Below are 14,472 nucleotides of genomic sequence, written 5' to 3'. Positions count from 1 at the left end.
ACTTCGCAAAGGTGATGAAACAAGCTGTACAACACTGCGATTGTGTGCGCAGCTTGCCAACTGAGAGAAAACAGTACCTGACCACTCTCCTGCCTTTTCTATTCACATGAACATTCGATTGCAAGCTGTTTTGGACAACTTTCTTTCTCTTCTTGCAAAACACTCGGCAGACCTCTGTGCAGCCTCTAGAACACGATGGGAGATGTTTTTTGTGCTGGCACAGTTTCTCCTTGCCAGACAGAGTGGAAAAGCTTTTTGCTAAGATGTAGACGAGAAGAGAGGCTGAAGACGAAGGTACGGTGCTCTGCAGAGCTAAGCACCGCTCCCGGGCCTCTTTCGGCAGAAGACACACACTGCAGAGCACTGTGAGCGGCAGAATCGTCTTTGCGCGAAGAAGCAGCTTCTTCGTCTCCGGGAGCCGGAGAGAGCGGCAACTTCGCAAAGGTGATGAAACAAGCTGTACAACACTGCGATTGTGTGCGCAGCTTGCCAACTGAGAGAAAACTGTACCTGACCACTCTCCTGCCTTTTCTATTCACATGAACATTCGATTGCAAGCTGTTTTGGACAACTTTCTTTCTCTTCTTGCAAAACACTCGGCAGACCTCCGTGCAGCCTCTAGAACACGATGGGAGATGTTTTTTGTGCTGGCACAGTTTCTCCTTGCCAGACAGAGTGGAAAAGCTTTTTGCTAAGATGTAGACGAGAAGAGAGGCTAACGACGAAGGTACGGTGCTCTGCAGAGCTAAGCACAGCTCCCGGGCCTCTTTCGGCAGAAGACACACACAGCAGAGCACTGTGAGTGGCAGAATCGTCTTTGCGCGAAGAAGCAGCTTCTTCGTCTCCGGGAGCCGGAGAGAGCGGCAGCTTCGCAAAGGTGATGAAACAAGCTGTACAACACTGCGATTGTGTGCGCAGCTTGCCAACTGAGAGAAAACAGTACCTGACCACTCTCCTGCCTTTTCTATTCACATGAACATTCGATTGCAAGCTGTTTTGGACAACTTTCTTTCTCTTCTTGCAAAACACTCGGCAGACCTCCGTGCAGCCTCTAGAACATGATGGGAGATGTTTTTTGTGCTGGCACAGTTTCTCCTTGCCAGACAGAGTGGAAAAGCTTTTTCCTAAGATGTAGACGAGAAGAGAAGCTAAAGACGAAGGTACGGTGCTCTGCAGAGCTAAGCACAGCTCCCGGGCGTCTTTCGGCAGAAGGCGCACACCGCAGAGCACTGTGAGCGGCAGAATCGTCTTTGCGCGAAGAAGCAGCTTCTTCGTCTCCGGGAGCCGGAGAGAGCGGCAACTTCGCAAAGGTGATGAAACAAGCTGTACAACACTGCGATTGTGTGCGCAGCTTGCCAACTGAGAGAAAACAGTACCTGACCACTCTCCTGCCTTTTCTATTCACATGAACATTCGATTGCAAGCTGTTTTGGACAACTTTCTTTCTCTTCTTGCAAAACACTCGGCAGACCTCCGTGCAGCTTCTAGAACACGATGGGAGATGTTTTCTGTGCTGGCACAGTTTCTCCTTGCCAGACAGAGTGGAAAAGCTTTTTGCTAAGATGTAGACGAGAAGAGAGGCTGAAGACGAAGGTACGGTGCTCTGCAGAGCTAAGCACCGCTCCCGGGCTTCTTTCGGCAGAAAACACACACCGCAGAGCACTGTGAGCGGCAGAATCGTCTTTGCGCGAAGAAGCAGCTTCTTCGTCTCCGGGAGCCGGAGAGAGCGGCAACTTCGCAAAGGTGATGAAACAAGCTGTACAACACTGCGATTGTGTGCGCAGCTTGCCAACTGAGAGAAAACAGTACCTGACCACTCTCCTGCCTTTTCTATTCACATGAACATTCGATTGCAAGCTGTTTTGGACAACTTTCTTTCTCTTCTTGCAAAACACTCGGCAGACCTCCGTGCAGCCTCTAGAACATGATGGGAGATGTTTTTTGTGCTGGCACAGTTTCTCCTTGCCAGACAGAGTGGAAAAGCTTTTTGCTAAGATGTAGACGGGAACAGACGCTAAAGACGAAGGTACGGTGCTCTGCAGAGCTAAGCACCGCTCCCGGGCCTCTTTCGGCAGAAGGTGCACACCGCAGAGCACTGTGAGCGGCAGAATCGTCTTTGCGCGAAGAAGCCGCTTCTTCGTCTCCGGGAGCCGGAGAGAGCGGCACCTTCGCAAAGGTGATGAAACAAGCTGTACAACACTGCGATTGTGTGCGCAGCTTGCCAACTGAGAGAAAACAGTACCTGACCACTCTCCTGCCTTTTCTATTCACATGAACATTCGATTGCAAGCTGTTTTGGACAACTTTCTTTCTCTTCTTGCAAAACACTCGGCAGACCTCCGTGCAGCCTCTAGAACACGATGGGAGATGTTTTTTGTGCTGGCACAGTTTCTCCTTGCCAGACAGAGTGGAAGAGCTTTTTCCTAGGATGTAGACGAGAAGAGAGGCTAAAGACGAAGGTACGGTGCTCTACAGAGCTAAGCACCGCTCCCGGGCCTCTTTCGGCAGAAGGCGCACACCGCAGAGCACTGTGAGCGGCAGAATCGTCTTTGCGCGAAGAAGCAGCTTCTTCGCCTCCGGGAGCCGGAGAGAGCGGCACCTTCGCAAAGGTGATGAAACAAGCTGTACAACACTGCGATTGTGTGCGCAGCTTGCCAACTGAGAGAAAACAGTACCTGACCACTCTCCTGCCTTTTCTATTCACATGAACATTCGATTGCAAGCTGTTTTGGACAACTTTCTTTCTCTTCTTGCAAAACACTCGGCAGACCTCTGTGCAGCCTCTAGAACACGATGGGAGATGTTTTTTGTGCTGGCACAGTTTCTCCTTGCCAGACAGAGTGGAAAAGCTTTTTGCTAAGATGTAGACGAGAAGAGAGGCTGAAGACGAAGGTACGGTGCTCTGCAGAGCTAAGCACCGCTCCCGGGCCTCTTTCGGCAGAAGACACACACTGCAGAGCACTGTGAGCGGCAGAATCGTCTTTGCGCGAAGAAGCAGCTTCTTCGTCTCCGGGAGCCGGAGAGAGCGGCAACTTCGCAAAGGTGATGAAACAAGCTGTACAACACTGCGATTGTGTGCGCAGCTTGCCAACTGAGAGAAAACAGTACCTGACCACTCTCCTGCCTTTTCTATTCACATGAACATTCGATTGCAAGCTGTTTTGGACAACTTTCTTTCTCTTCTTGCAAAACACTCGGCAGACCTCCGTGCAGCCTCTAGAACACGATGGGAGATGTTTTTTGTGCTGGCACAGTTTCTCCTTGCCAGACAGAGTGGAAAAGCTTTTTGCTAAGATGTAGACGAGAAGAGAGGCTAACGACGAAGGTACGGTGCTCTGCAGAGCTAAGCACAGCTCCCGGGCCTCTTTCGGCAGAAGACACACACAGCAGAGCACTGTGAGTGGCAGAATCGTCTTTGCGCGAAGAAGCAGCTTCTTCGTCTCCGGGAGCCGGAGAGAGCGGCAGCTTCGCAAAGGTGATGAAACAAGCTGTACAACACTGCGATTGTGTGCGCAGCTTGCCAACTGAGAGAAAACAGTACCTGACCAATCTCCTGCCTTTTCTATTCACATGAACATTCGATTGCAAGCTGTTTTGGACAACTTTCTTTCTCTTCTTGCAAAACACTCGGCAGACCTCCGTGCAGCCTCTAGAACATGATGGGAGATGTTTTTTGTGCTGGCACAGTTTCTCCTTGCCAGACAGAGTGGAAAAGCTTTTTCCTAAGATGTAGACGAGAAGAGAAGCTAAAGACGAAGGTACGGTGCTCTGCAGAGCTAAGCACAGCTCCCGGGCGTCTTTCGGCAGAAGGCGCACACCGCAGAGCACTGTGAGCGGCAGAATCGTCTTTGCGCGAAGAAGCAGCTTCTTCGTCTCCGGGAGCCGGAGAGAGCGGCAACTTCGCAAAGGTGATGAAACAAGCTGTACAACACTGCGATTGTGTGCGCAGCTTGCCAACTGAGAGAAAACAGTACCTGACCACTCTCCTGCCTTTTCTATTCACATGAACATTCGATTGCAAGCTGTTTTGGACAACTTTCTTTCTCTTCTTGCAAAACACTCGGCAGACCTCCGTGCAGCTTCTAGAACACGATGGGAGATGTTTTCTGTGCTGGCACAGTTTCTCCTTGCCAGACAGAGTGGAAAAGCTTTTTGCTAAGATGTAGACGAGAAGAGAGGCTGAAGACGAAGGTACGGTGCTCTGCAGAGCTAAGCACCGCTCCCGGGCTTCTTTCGGCAGAAAACACACACCGCAGAGCACTGTGAGCGGCAGAATCGTCTTTGCGCGAAGAAGCAGCTTCTTCGTCTCCGGGAGCCGGAGAGAGCGGCAACTTCGCAAAGGTGATGAAACAAGCTGTACAACACTGCGATTGTGTGCGCAGCTTGCCAACTGAGAGAAAACAGTACCTGACCACTCTCCTGCCTTTTCTATTCACATGAACATTCGATTGCAAGCTGTTTTGGACAACTTTCTTTCTCTTCTTGCAAAACACTCGGCAGACCTCCGTGCAGCCTCTAGAACATGATGGGAGATGTTTTTTGTGCTGGCACAGTTTCTCCTTGCCAGACAGAGTGGAAAAGCTTTTTGCTAAGATGTAGACGGGAACAGACGCTAAAGACGAAGGTACGGTGCTCTGCAGAGCTAAGCACCGCTCCCGGGCCTCTTTCGGCAGAAGGTGCACACCGCAGAGCACTGTGAGCGGCAGAATCGTCTTTGCGCGAAGAAGCCGCTTCTTCGTCTCCGGGAGCCGGAGAGAGCGGCACCTTCGCAAAGGTGATGAAACAAGCTGTACAACACTGCGATTGTGTGCGCAGCTTGCCAACTGAGAGAAAACAGTACCTGACCACTCTCCTGCCTTTTCTATTCACATGAACATTCGATTGCAAGCTGTTTTGGACAACTTTCTTTCTCTTCTTGCAAAACACTCGGCAGACCTCCGTGCAGCCTCTAGAACACGATGGGAGATGTTTTTTGTGCTGGCACTGTTTCTCCTTGCCAGACAGAGTGGAAGAGCTTTTTCCTAGGATGTAGACGAGAAGAGAGGCTAAAGACGAAGGTACGGTGCTCTACAGAGCTAAGCACCGCTCCCGGGCCTCTTTCGGCAGAAGGCGCACACCGCAGAGCACTGTGAGCGGCAGAATCGTCTTTGCGCGAAGAAGCAGCTTCTTCGTCTCCGGGAGCCGGAGAGAGCGGCACCTTCGCAAAGGTGATGAAACAAGCTGTACAACACTGCGATTGTGTGCGCAGCTTGCCAACTGAGAGAAAACAGTACCTGACCACTCTCCTGCCTTTTCTATTCACATGAAAATTCGATTGCAAGCTGTTTTGGACAACTTTCTTTCTCTTCTTGCAAAACACTCGGCAGACCTCTGTGCAGCCTCTAGAACACGATGGGAGATGTTTTTTGTGCTGGCACAGTTTCTCCTTGCCAGACAGAGTGGAAAAGCTTTTTGCTAAGATGTAGACGAGAAGAGAGGCTGAAGACGAAGGTACGGTGCTCTGCAGAGCTAAGCACCGCTCCCGGGCCTCTTTCGGCAGAAGACACACACCGCAGAGCACTGTGAGCGGCAGAATCGTCTTTGCGCGAAGAAGCAGCTTCTTCGTCTCCGGGAGCCGGAGAGAGCGGCAACTTCGCAAAGGTGATGAAACAAGCTGTACAACACTGCGATTGTGTGCGCAGCTTGCCAACTGAGAGAAAACAGTACCTGACCACTCTCCTGCCTTTTCTATTCACATGAACATTCGATTGCAAGCTGTTTTGGACAACTTTCTTTCTCTTCTTGCAAAACACTCGGCAGACCTCCGTGCAGCCTCTAGAACATGATGGGAGATGTTTTTTGTGCTGGCACAGTTTCTCCTTGCCAGACAGAGTGGAAAAGCTTTTTGCTAAGATGTAGACGAGAAGAGAGGCTAACGACGAAGGTACGGTGCTCTGCAGAGCTAAGCACAGCTCCCGGGCCTCTTTCGGCAGAAGACACACACAGCAGAGCACTGTGAGTGGCAGAATCGTCTTTGTGCGAAGAAGCAGCTTCTTCGTCTCCGGGAGCCGGAGAGAGCGGCAGCTTCGCAAAGGTGATGAAACAAGCTGTACAACACTGCGATTGTGTGCGCAGCTTGCCAACTGAGAGAAAACAGTACCTGACCACTCTCCTGCCTTTTCTATTCACATGAACATTCGATTGCAAGCTGTTTTGGACAACTTTCTTTCTCTTCTTGCAAAACACACGGCAGACCTCCGTGCAGCCTCTAGAACACGATGGGAGATGTTTTCTGTGCTGGCACAGTTTCTCCTTGCCAGACAGAGTGGAAAAGCTTTTTGCTAAGATGTAGACGAGAAGAGAGGCTAACGACGAAGGTACGGTGCTCTGCAGAGCTAAGCACAGCTCCCGGGCCTCTTTCGGCAGAAGACACACACAGCAGAGCACTGTGAGTGGCAGAATCGTCTTTGCGCGAAGAAGCAGCTTCTTCGTCTCCGGGAGCCGGAGAGAGTGGCAGCTTCGCAAAGGTGATGAAACAAGCTGTACAACACTGCGATTGTGTGCGCAGCTTGCCAACTGAGAGAAAACAGTACCTGACCACTCTCCTGCCTTTTCTATTCACATGAACATTCGATTGCAAGCTGTTTTGGACAACTTTCTTTCTCTTCTTGCAAAACACTCGGCAGACCTCCCTGCAGCCTCTAGAACACGATGGGAGATGTTTTTTGTGCTGGCACAGTTTCTCCTTGCCAGACAGAGTGGAAAAGCTTTTTGCTAAAATGTAGACGAGAAGAGAGGCTAAAGACGAAGGTACGGTGCTCTGCAGAGCTAAGACCGCTCCCGGGCCTCTTTCGGCAGAAGGCGCACACCGCAGAGCACTGTGAGCGGCAGAATCGTCTTTGCGCGAAGAAGCAGCTTCTTCGTCTCCGGGAGCCGGAGAGAGCGGCAACTTCGCAAAGGTGATGAAACAAGCTGTACAACACTGCGATTGTGTGCGCAGCTTGCCAACTGAGAGAAAACAGTACCTGACCACTCTCCTGCCTTTTCTATTCACATGAACATTCGATTGCAAGCTGTTTTGGACAACTTTCTTTCTCTTCTTGCAAAACACTCGGCAGACCTCCGTGCAGCCTCTAGAACAGGATGGGCGATGTTTTCTGTGCTGGCACAGTTTCTCCTTGCCAGACATAGTGGAAAAGGTTTTTGCTAAGATGTAGACGAGAAGAGAGGCTAAAGTCGAAGGTACGGTGCTCTGCAGAGCTAAGCACCGCTCCCGGGCGTGTTTCGGCAGAAGGCGCACACCGCAGAGCACTGTGAGCGGCAGAATCGTCTTTGCGCGAAGAAGCAGCTTCTTCGTCTCCGGGAGCCGGAGAGAGCGGCAACTTCGCAAAGGTGATGAAACATGCTGTACAACACTGCGATTGTGTGCGCAGCTTGCCAAGTGAGAGAAAACAGTACCTGACCACTCTCCTGCCTTTTCTATTCACATGAACATTCGATTGCAAGCTGTTTTGGACAACTTTCTTTCTCTTCTTGCAGAACACTCTGCAGACCTCTGTGCAGCCTCTAGAACCCGATGGGAGATGTTTTCTGTGCTGGCACAGTTTCTCCTTGCCAGACAGAGTGGAAAAGCTTTTTGCTAAGATGTAGACGAGAAGAGAGGCTAAAGACGAAGGTACGGTGCTCTGCAGAGCTAAGCACCGCTCCCGGACCTCTTTCGGCAGAAGACACACACCGCAGAGCACTGTGAGCGGCAGAATCGTCTTTGCGCGAAGAAGCCGCTTCTTCGTCTCCGGGAGCCGGAGAGAGCGGCAGCTTCGCAAAGGTGATGAAACAAGCTGTACAACACTGCGATTGTGTGCGCAGCTTGCCAACTGAGAGAAAACAGTACCTGACCACTCTCCTGCCTTTTCTATTCACATGAACATTCGATTGCAAGCTGTTTTGGACAACTTTCTTTCTCTTCTTGCAAAACACTCGGCAGACCTCCGTGCAGCCTCTAGAACACGATGGGAGATGTTTTCTGTGCTGGCACAGTTTCTCCTTGCCAGACAGAGTGGAAAAGCTTTTTGCTAAGATGTAGACGAGAAGAGAGGCTAAAGACGAAGGTACGGTGCTCTGCAGAGCTAAGCACCGCTCCCGGACCTCTTTCGGCAGAAGGCGCACACCGCAGAGCACTGTGAGCGGCAGAATCGTCTTTGCGCGAAGAAGCAGCTTCTTCGTCTCCGGGAGCCGGAGAGAGCGGCAACTTCGCAAAGGTGATGAAACAAGCTGTACAACACTGCGATTGTGTGCGCAGCTTGGCAACTGAGAGAAAACAGTACCTGACCACTCTCCTGCCTTTTCTATTCACATGAACATTCGATTGCAAGCTGTTTTGGACAACTTTCTTTCTCTTCTTGCAGAACACTCTGCAGACCTCCGTGCAGCCTCTAGAACCCGATGGGAGATGTTTTCTGTGCTGGCACAGTTTCTCCTTGCCAGACAGAGTGGAAAAGCTTTTTCCTAAGATGTAGACGAGAAGAGAGGCTAAAGACGAAGGTACGGTGCTCTGCAGAGCTAAGCACCGCTCCCGGACATCTTTCGGCAGAAGACACACACCGCAGAGCACTGTGAGCGGCAGAATCGTCTTTGCGCGAAGAAGCAGCTTCTTCGTCTCCGGGAGCCGGAGAGAGCGGCACCTTCGCAAAGGTGATGAAACAAGCTGTACAACACTGCGATTGTGTGCGCAGCTTGGCAACTGAGAGAAAACAGTACCTGACCACTCTCCTGCCTTTTCTATTCACATGAACATTCGATTGCAAGCTGTTTTGGACAACTTTCTTTCTCTTCTTGCAGAACACTCTGCAGACTTCCGTGCAGCCTCTAGAACCCGATGGGAGGTGTTTTCTGTGCTGGCACAGTTTCTCCTTGCCAGACAGAGTGGAAAAGCTTTTTCCTAAGATGTAGACGAGAAGAGAGGCTAAAGACGAAGGTACGGTGCTCTGCAGAGCTAAGCACCGCTCCCGGACATCTTTCGGCAGAAGACACACACCGCAGAGCACTGTGAGCGGCAGAATCGTCTTTGCGCGAAGAAGCAGCTTCTTCGTCTCCGGGAGCCGGAGAGAGCGGCACCTTCGCAAAGGTGATGAAACAAGCTGTACAACACTGCGATTGTGTGCGCAGCTTGCCAACTGAGAGAAAACAGTACCTGACCACTCTCCTGCCTTTTCTATTCACATGAACATTCGATTGCAAGCTGTTTTGGACAACTTTCTTTCTCTTCTGGCAAAACACTCGGCAGACCTCCGTGCAGCTTCTAGAAGACGATGGGAGATGTTTTCTGTGCTGGCACAGTTTCTCCTTGCCAGACAGAGTGGAAAAGCTTTTTGCTAATATGTAGACGAGAAGAGAGGCTAACGACGAAGGTACGGTGCTCTGCAGAGCTAAGCACAGCTCCCGGGCCTCTTTCGGCAGAAGACACACTCAGCAGAGCACTGTGAGCGGCAGAATCGTCTTTGCGCGAAGAAGCAGCTTCTTCGTCTCCGGGAGCCGGAGAGAGCGGCACCTTCGCAAAGGTGATGAAACAAGCTGTACAACACTGCGATTGTGTGCGCAGCTTGCCAACTGAGAGAAAACAGTACCTGACCACTCTCCTGCCTTTTCTATTCACATGAACATTCGATTGCAAGCTGTTTTGGACAACTTTCTTTCTCTTCTTGCAAAACACTCGGCAGACCTCTGTGCAGCCTCTAGAACACGATGGGAGATGTTTTTTGTGCTGGCACAGTTTCTCCTTGCCAGACAGAGTGGAAAAGCTTTTTGCTAAGATGTAGACAAGAAGAGAGGCTGAAGACGAAGGTACGGTGCTCTGCAGAGCTAAGCACCGCTCCCGGGCCTCTTTCGGCAGAAGACACACACAGCAGAGCACTGTGAGCGGCAGAATCGTCTTTGCGCGAAGAAGCAGCTTCTTCGTCTCCAGGAGCCGGAGAGAGCGGCAACTTCGCAAAGGTGATGAAAAAAGCTGTACAACACTGCGATTGTGTGCGCAGCTTGCCAACTGAGAGAAAACAGTACCTGACCACTCTCCTGCCTTTTCTATACACATGAACATTCGATTGGAAGCTGTTTTGGACAACTTTCTCTTCTTGCAAAACACTCGGCAGACCTCCGTGCAGCCTCTAGAACACAATGGGAGATGTTTTTGGTGCTGGCACAGTTTCTCCTTGCCAGACAGAGTGGAAAAGCTTTTTGCTAAGATGTAGACGAGAAGAGAGGCTAAAGACGAAGGTACGGTGCTCTGCAGAGCTAAGCACAGCTCCCGGGCCTCTTTCGGCAGATGACACACACAGCAGAGCACTGTGAGTGGCAGAATTGTCTTTGCGCGAAGAAGCAGCTTCTTCGTCTCCGGGAGCCGGAGAGAGCGGCAGCTTCGCAAAGGTGATGAAACAAGCTGTACAACACTGCGATTGTGTGCGCAGCTTGCCAACTGAGAGAAAACAGTACCTGACCACTCTCCTGCCTTTTCTATACACATGAACATTCGATTGCAAGCTGTTTTGGACTACTTTCTTTCTCTTCTTGCAAAACACTCGGCAGACCTCCGTGCAGCCTCTAGAACACGATGGGAGATGTTTTTTGTGCTGGCACAGTTTCTCCTTGCCAGACAGAGTGGAAAAGCTTTTTGCTAAGATGTAGACGAGAAGAGAGGCTAAAGACGAAGGTACGGTGCTCTGCAGAGCTGAGCACCGCTCCCGGACCTCTTTCGGCAGAAGGCGCACACCGCAGAGCACTGTGAGCGGCAGAATCGTCTTTGCGCGAAGAAGCAGCTTCTTCGTCTCCGGGAGCCGGAGAGAGCGGCAACTTCGCAAAGGTGATGAAACAAGCTGTACAACACTGCGATTGTGTGCGCAGCTTGCCAAGTGAGAGAAAACAGTACCTGACCACTCGCCTGCCTTTTCTATTCACATGAACATTCGATTGCAAGCTGTTTTGGACAACTTTCTTTCTCTTCTTGCAAAACACTCGGCAGACCTCCGTGCAGCCTCTAGAACACGATGGGAGATGTTTTCTGTGCTGGCACAGTTTCTCCTTGCCAGACAGAGTGGAAGAGCTTTTTCCTAAGATGTAGACGAGAAGAGAGGCTAAAGACGAAGGTACGGTGCTCTACAGAGCTAAACACAGCTCCCGGGCGTCTTTCGGCAGAAGGCGCACACCGCAGAGCACTGTGAGTGGCAGAATCGTCTTTGCGCGAAGAAGCAGTTTCTTCGTCTCCGGGAGCGGGAGAGAGCGGCACCTTTGCAAAGGTGATGAAACAAGCTGTACAACACTGCGATTGTGTGCGCAGCTTGCCAACTGAGAGAAAACAGTACCTGACCACTCTCCTGCCTTTTCTATACACATGAACATTCGATTGCAAGCTGTTTTGGACAACTTTCTTTCTCTTCTTGCAAAACACTCGGCAGACCTCCGTGCAGCCTCTAGAACACGATGGGAGATGTTTTCTGTGCTGGCACAGTTTCTCCTTGCCAGACAGAGTGGAAAAGCTTTTTGCTAAGATGTAGACGAGAAGAGAGGCTAACGACGAAGGTACGGTGCTCTGCAGAGCTAAGCACCGCTCCCGGGCGTCTTTCGGCAGAAGGCGCACACCGCAGAGCACTGTGAGCGGCAGAATCGTCTTTGCGCGAAGAAGCAGCTTCTTCGTCTCCGGGAGCCGGAGAGAGCGGCAACTTCGCAAAGGTGATGAAACAAGCTGTACAACACTGCGATTGTGTGCGCAGCTTGCCAACTGAGAGAAAACAGTACCTGACCACTCTCCTGCCTTTTCTATTCACATGAACATTCGATTGCAAGCTGTTTTGGACAACTTTCTTTCTCTTCTTGCAAAACACTCGGCAGACCTCCGTGCAGCCTCTAGAACACGATGGGAGATGTTTTCTGTGCTGGCACAGTTTCTCCTTGCCAGACAGAGTGGAAGAGCTTTTTGCTAAGATGTAGACGAGAAGAGAGGCTAAAGACGAAGGTACGGTGCTCTACAGAGCTAAACACAGCTCCCGGGCCTCTTTCGGCAGAAGGCGCACACCGCAGAGCACTGTGAGCGGCAGAATCGTCTTTGCGCGAAGAAGCAGTTTCTTCGTCTCCGGGAGCGGGAGAGAGCGGCACCTTCGCAAAGGTGATGAAACAAGCTGTACAACACTGCGATTGTGTGCGCAGCTTGCCAAGTGAGAGAAAACAGTAGCTGACCACTCTCCTGCCTTTTCTATACACATGAACATTCGATTGGAAGCTGTTTTGGACAACTTTCTTTCTCTTCTTGCAAAACACTCGACAGACCTCCGTGCAGCCTCTAGAACACGATGGGAGATGTTTTTTGTGCTGGCACAGTTTCTCCTTGCCAGGCAGAGTGGAAAGGCTTTTTGCTAAGATGTAGACGAGAAGAGAGGCTAAAGACGAAGGTACGGTGCTCTGCAGAGCTAAGCACCGCTCCCAGGCCTCTTTCGGCAGAAGGCGCACACCGCAGAGCACTGTGAGCGGCAGAATCGTCTTTGCGCGAAGAAGCAGCTTCTTCGTCTCCGGGAGCCGGAGAGAGCGGCAGCTTCGCAAAGGTGATGAAACAAGCTGTACAACACTGCGATTGTGTGCGCAGCTTGCCAACTGACAGAAAACAGTACCTGACCACTCTCCTACCTTTTCTATTCACATGAACATTCGATTGCAAGCTGTTTTGGACAACTTTCTTTCTCTTCTTGCAAAACACTCGGCAGACCTCCGTGCAGCCTCTAGAACACGATGGGCGATGTTTTCTGTGCTGGCAAAGTTTCTCCTTGCCAGACAGAGTTGAAAAGCTTTTTGCTAAGATGCAGATCAGAAGAGAGGCTAAAGACGAAGGTACGGTGCTCTGCAGCGCTGAGCACCGCTCCCGGACCTCTTTCGGCAGAAGGCGCACACCGCAGAGCACTGTGAGCGGCAGAATCGTCTTTGCGCGAAGAAGCAGCTTCTTCGTCTCCGGGAGCCGGAGAGAGCGGCAACTTGGCAAAGGTGATGAAACAAGCTGTACAACACTGCGATTGTGTGCGCAGCTTGCCAACTGAGAGAAAACAGTACCTGACCACTCTCCTGCCTTTTCTAATCACATGAACATTCGATTGCAAGCTGTTTTGGACAACTTTCTTTCTCTTCTTGCAAAACACTCGGCAGACCTCTGTGCAGCCTCTAGAACACGATGGGAGATGTTTTTTGTGCTGGCACAGTTTCTCCTTGCCAGACAGAGTGGAAAAGCTTTTTGCTTAGATGTAGACGAGAAGAGACGCTAAAGACGCAGGTACGGAGCTCTGCAGAGCTAAGCACCGCTCCTGGGCCTCTTTCGGCAGAAGCCGCACACCGCAGAGCACTGTGAGCGGCAGAATCGTCTTAGCGCGAAGATGCAGTTTCTTCGTCTCTGGGAGCCGGAGAGAGCGGCAACTTCGCAAAGGTGATGAAACAAGCTGTACAACATTGCGATTGTGTGCGCAGCTTGCCAACTGAGAGAAAACAGTACCTGACCACTCTCCTGCCTTTTCTATTCACATGAACATTCGATTGCAAGCTGTTTTGGACAACTTTCTTTCTCTTCTTGCAAAACACTCGGCAGACCTCCGTGCAGCCTCTAGAACACGATGGGAGATGTTTTCTGTGCTGGCACAGTTTCTCCTTGCCAGACAGATTGGAAAAGCTTTCTGCTAAGATGTAGACGAGAAGAGAGGCTAAAGACGAAGGTACGGTGCTCTGCAGAGCTAAGCACCGCTCCCGGGTGTCTTTCGGCAGAAGGCGCACACCGCAGAGCACTGTGAGCGGCAGAATCGTCTTTGCGCGAAGAAGCAGCTTCTTCGTCTCCGGGAGCCGGAGAGAGCGGCAACTTCGCAAAGGTGATGAAACAAGCTGTACAACACTGCGATTGTGTGCGCAGCTTGCCAACTGAGAGAAAACAGTACCTGACCACTCGCCTGCCTTTTCTATTCACATGAACATTCGATTGCAAGCTGTTTTGGACAACTTTCTTTCTCTTCTTGCAAAACACTCGGCAGACTTCCGTGCAGATTCTAGAACACGATGGGAGATGTTTTCTGTGCTGGCAAAGTTTCTCCTTACCAGACAGAGTGGAAAAGCTTTTTGCTAAGATGTAGACGAGAAGAGAGGCTAAAGACGAAGGTACGGTGCTCTGCAGAGCTAAGCACCGCTCCCGGGCGTCTTTCGGCAGAAGACGCACACTGCAGAGCACTGTGAGCGGCAGAATCGTCTTTGCGCGAAGAAGCAGCTTCTTCGTCTCCGGGAGTGGGACACAGCGGCAACTTCGCAAAGGTGATGAAACAAGCTGTACAACACTGCGATTGTGTGCGCAGCTTGCCAACTGAGAGAAAACAGTACCTGACCACTCTCCTGCCTTTTCTATTCACATGAACATTCGATTGCAAGCTGTTTTGGACAACTTTCTTTCTCTTCTTGCAAAACACTCGGCAGACCTGCGTGCAGCCTCTA

Source organism: Melozone crissalis, unplaced genomic scaffold, assembly GCF_028551555.1.
Source record: "Melozone crissalis strain CALT ecotype California unplaced genomic scaffold, PUWL_Pcris_2 ptg000076l_1, whole genome shotgun sequence".
NCBI lineage: Eukaryota > Metazoa > Chordata > Aves > Passeriformes > Passerellidae > Melozone > Melozone crissalis.
This window is presented reverse-complemented; position numbering follows the sequence as displayed.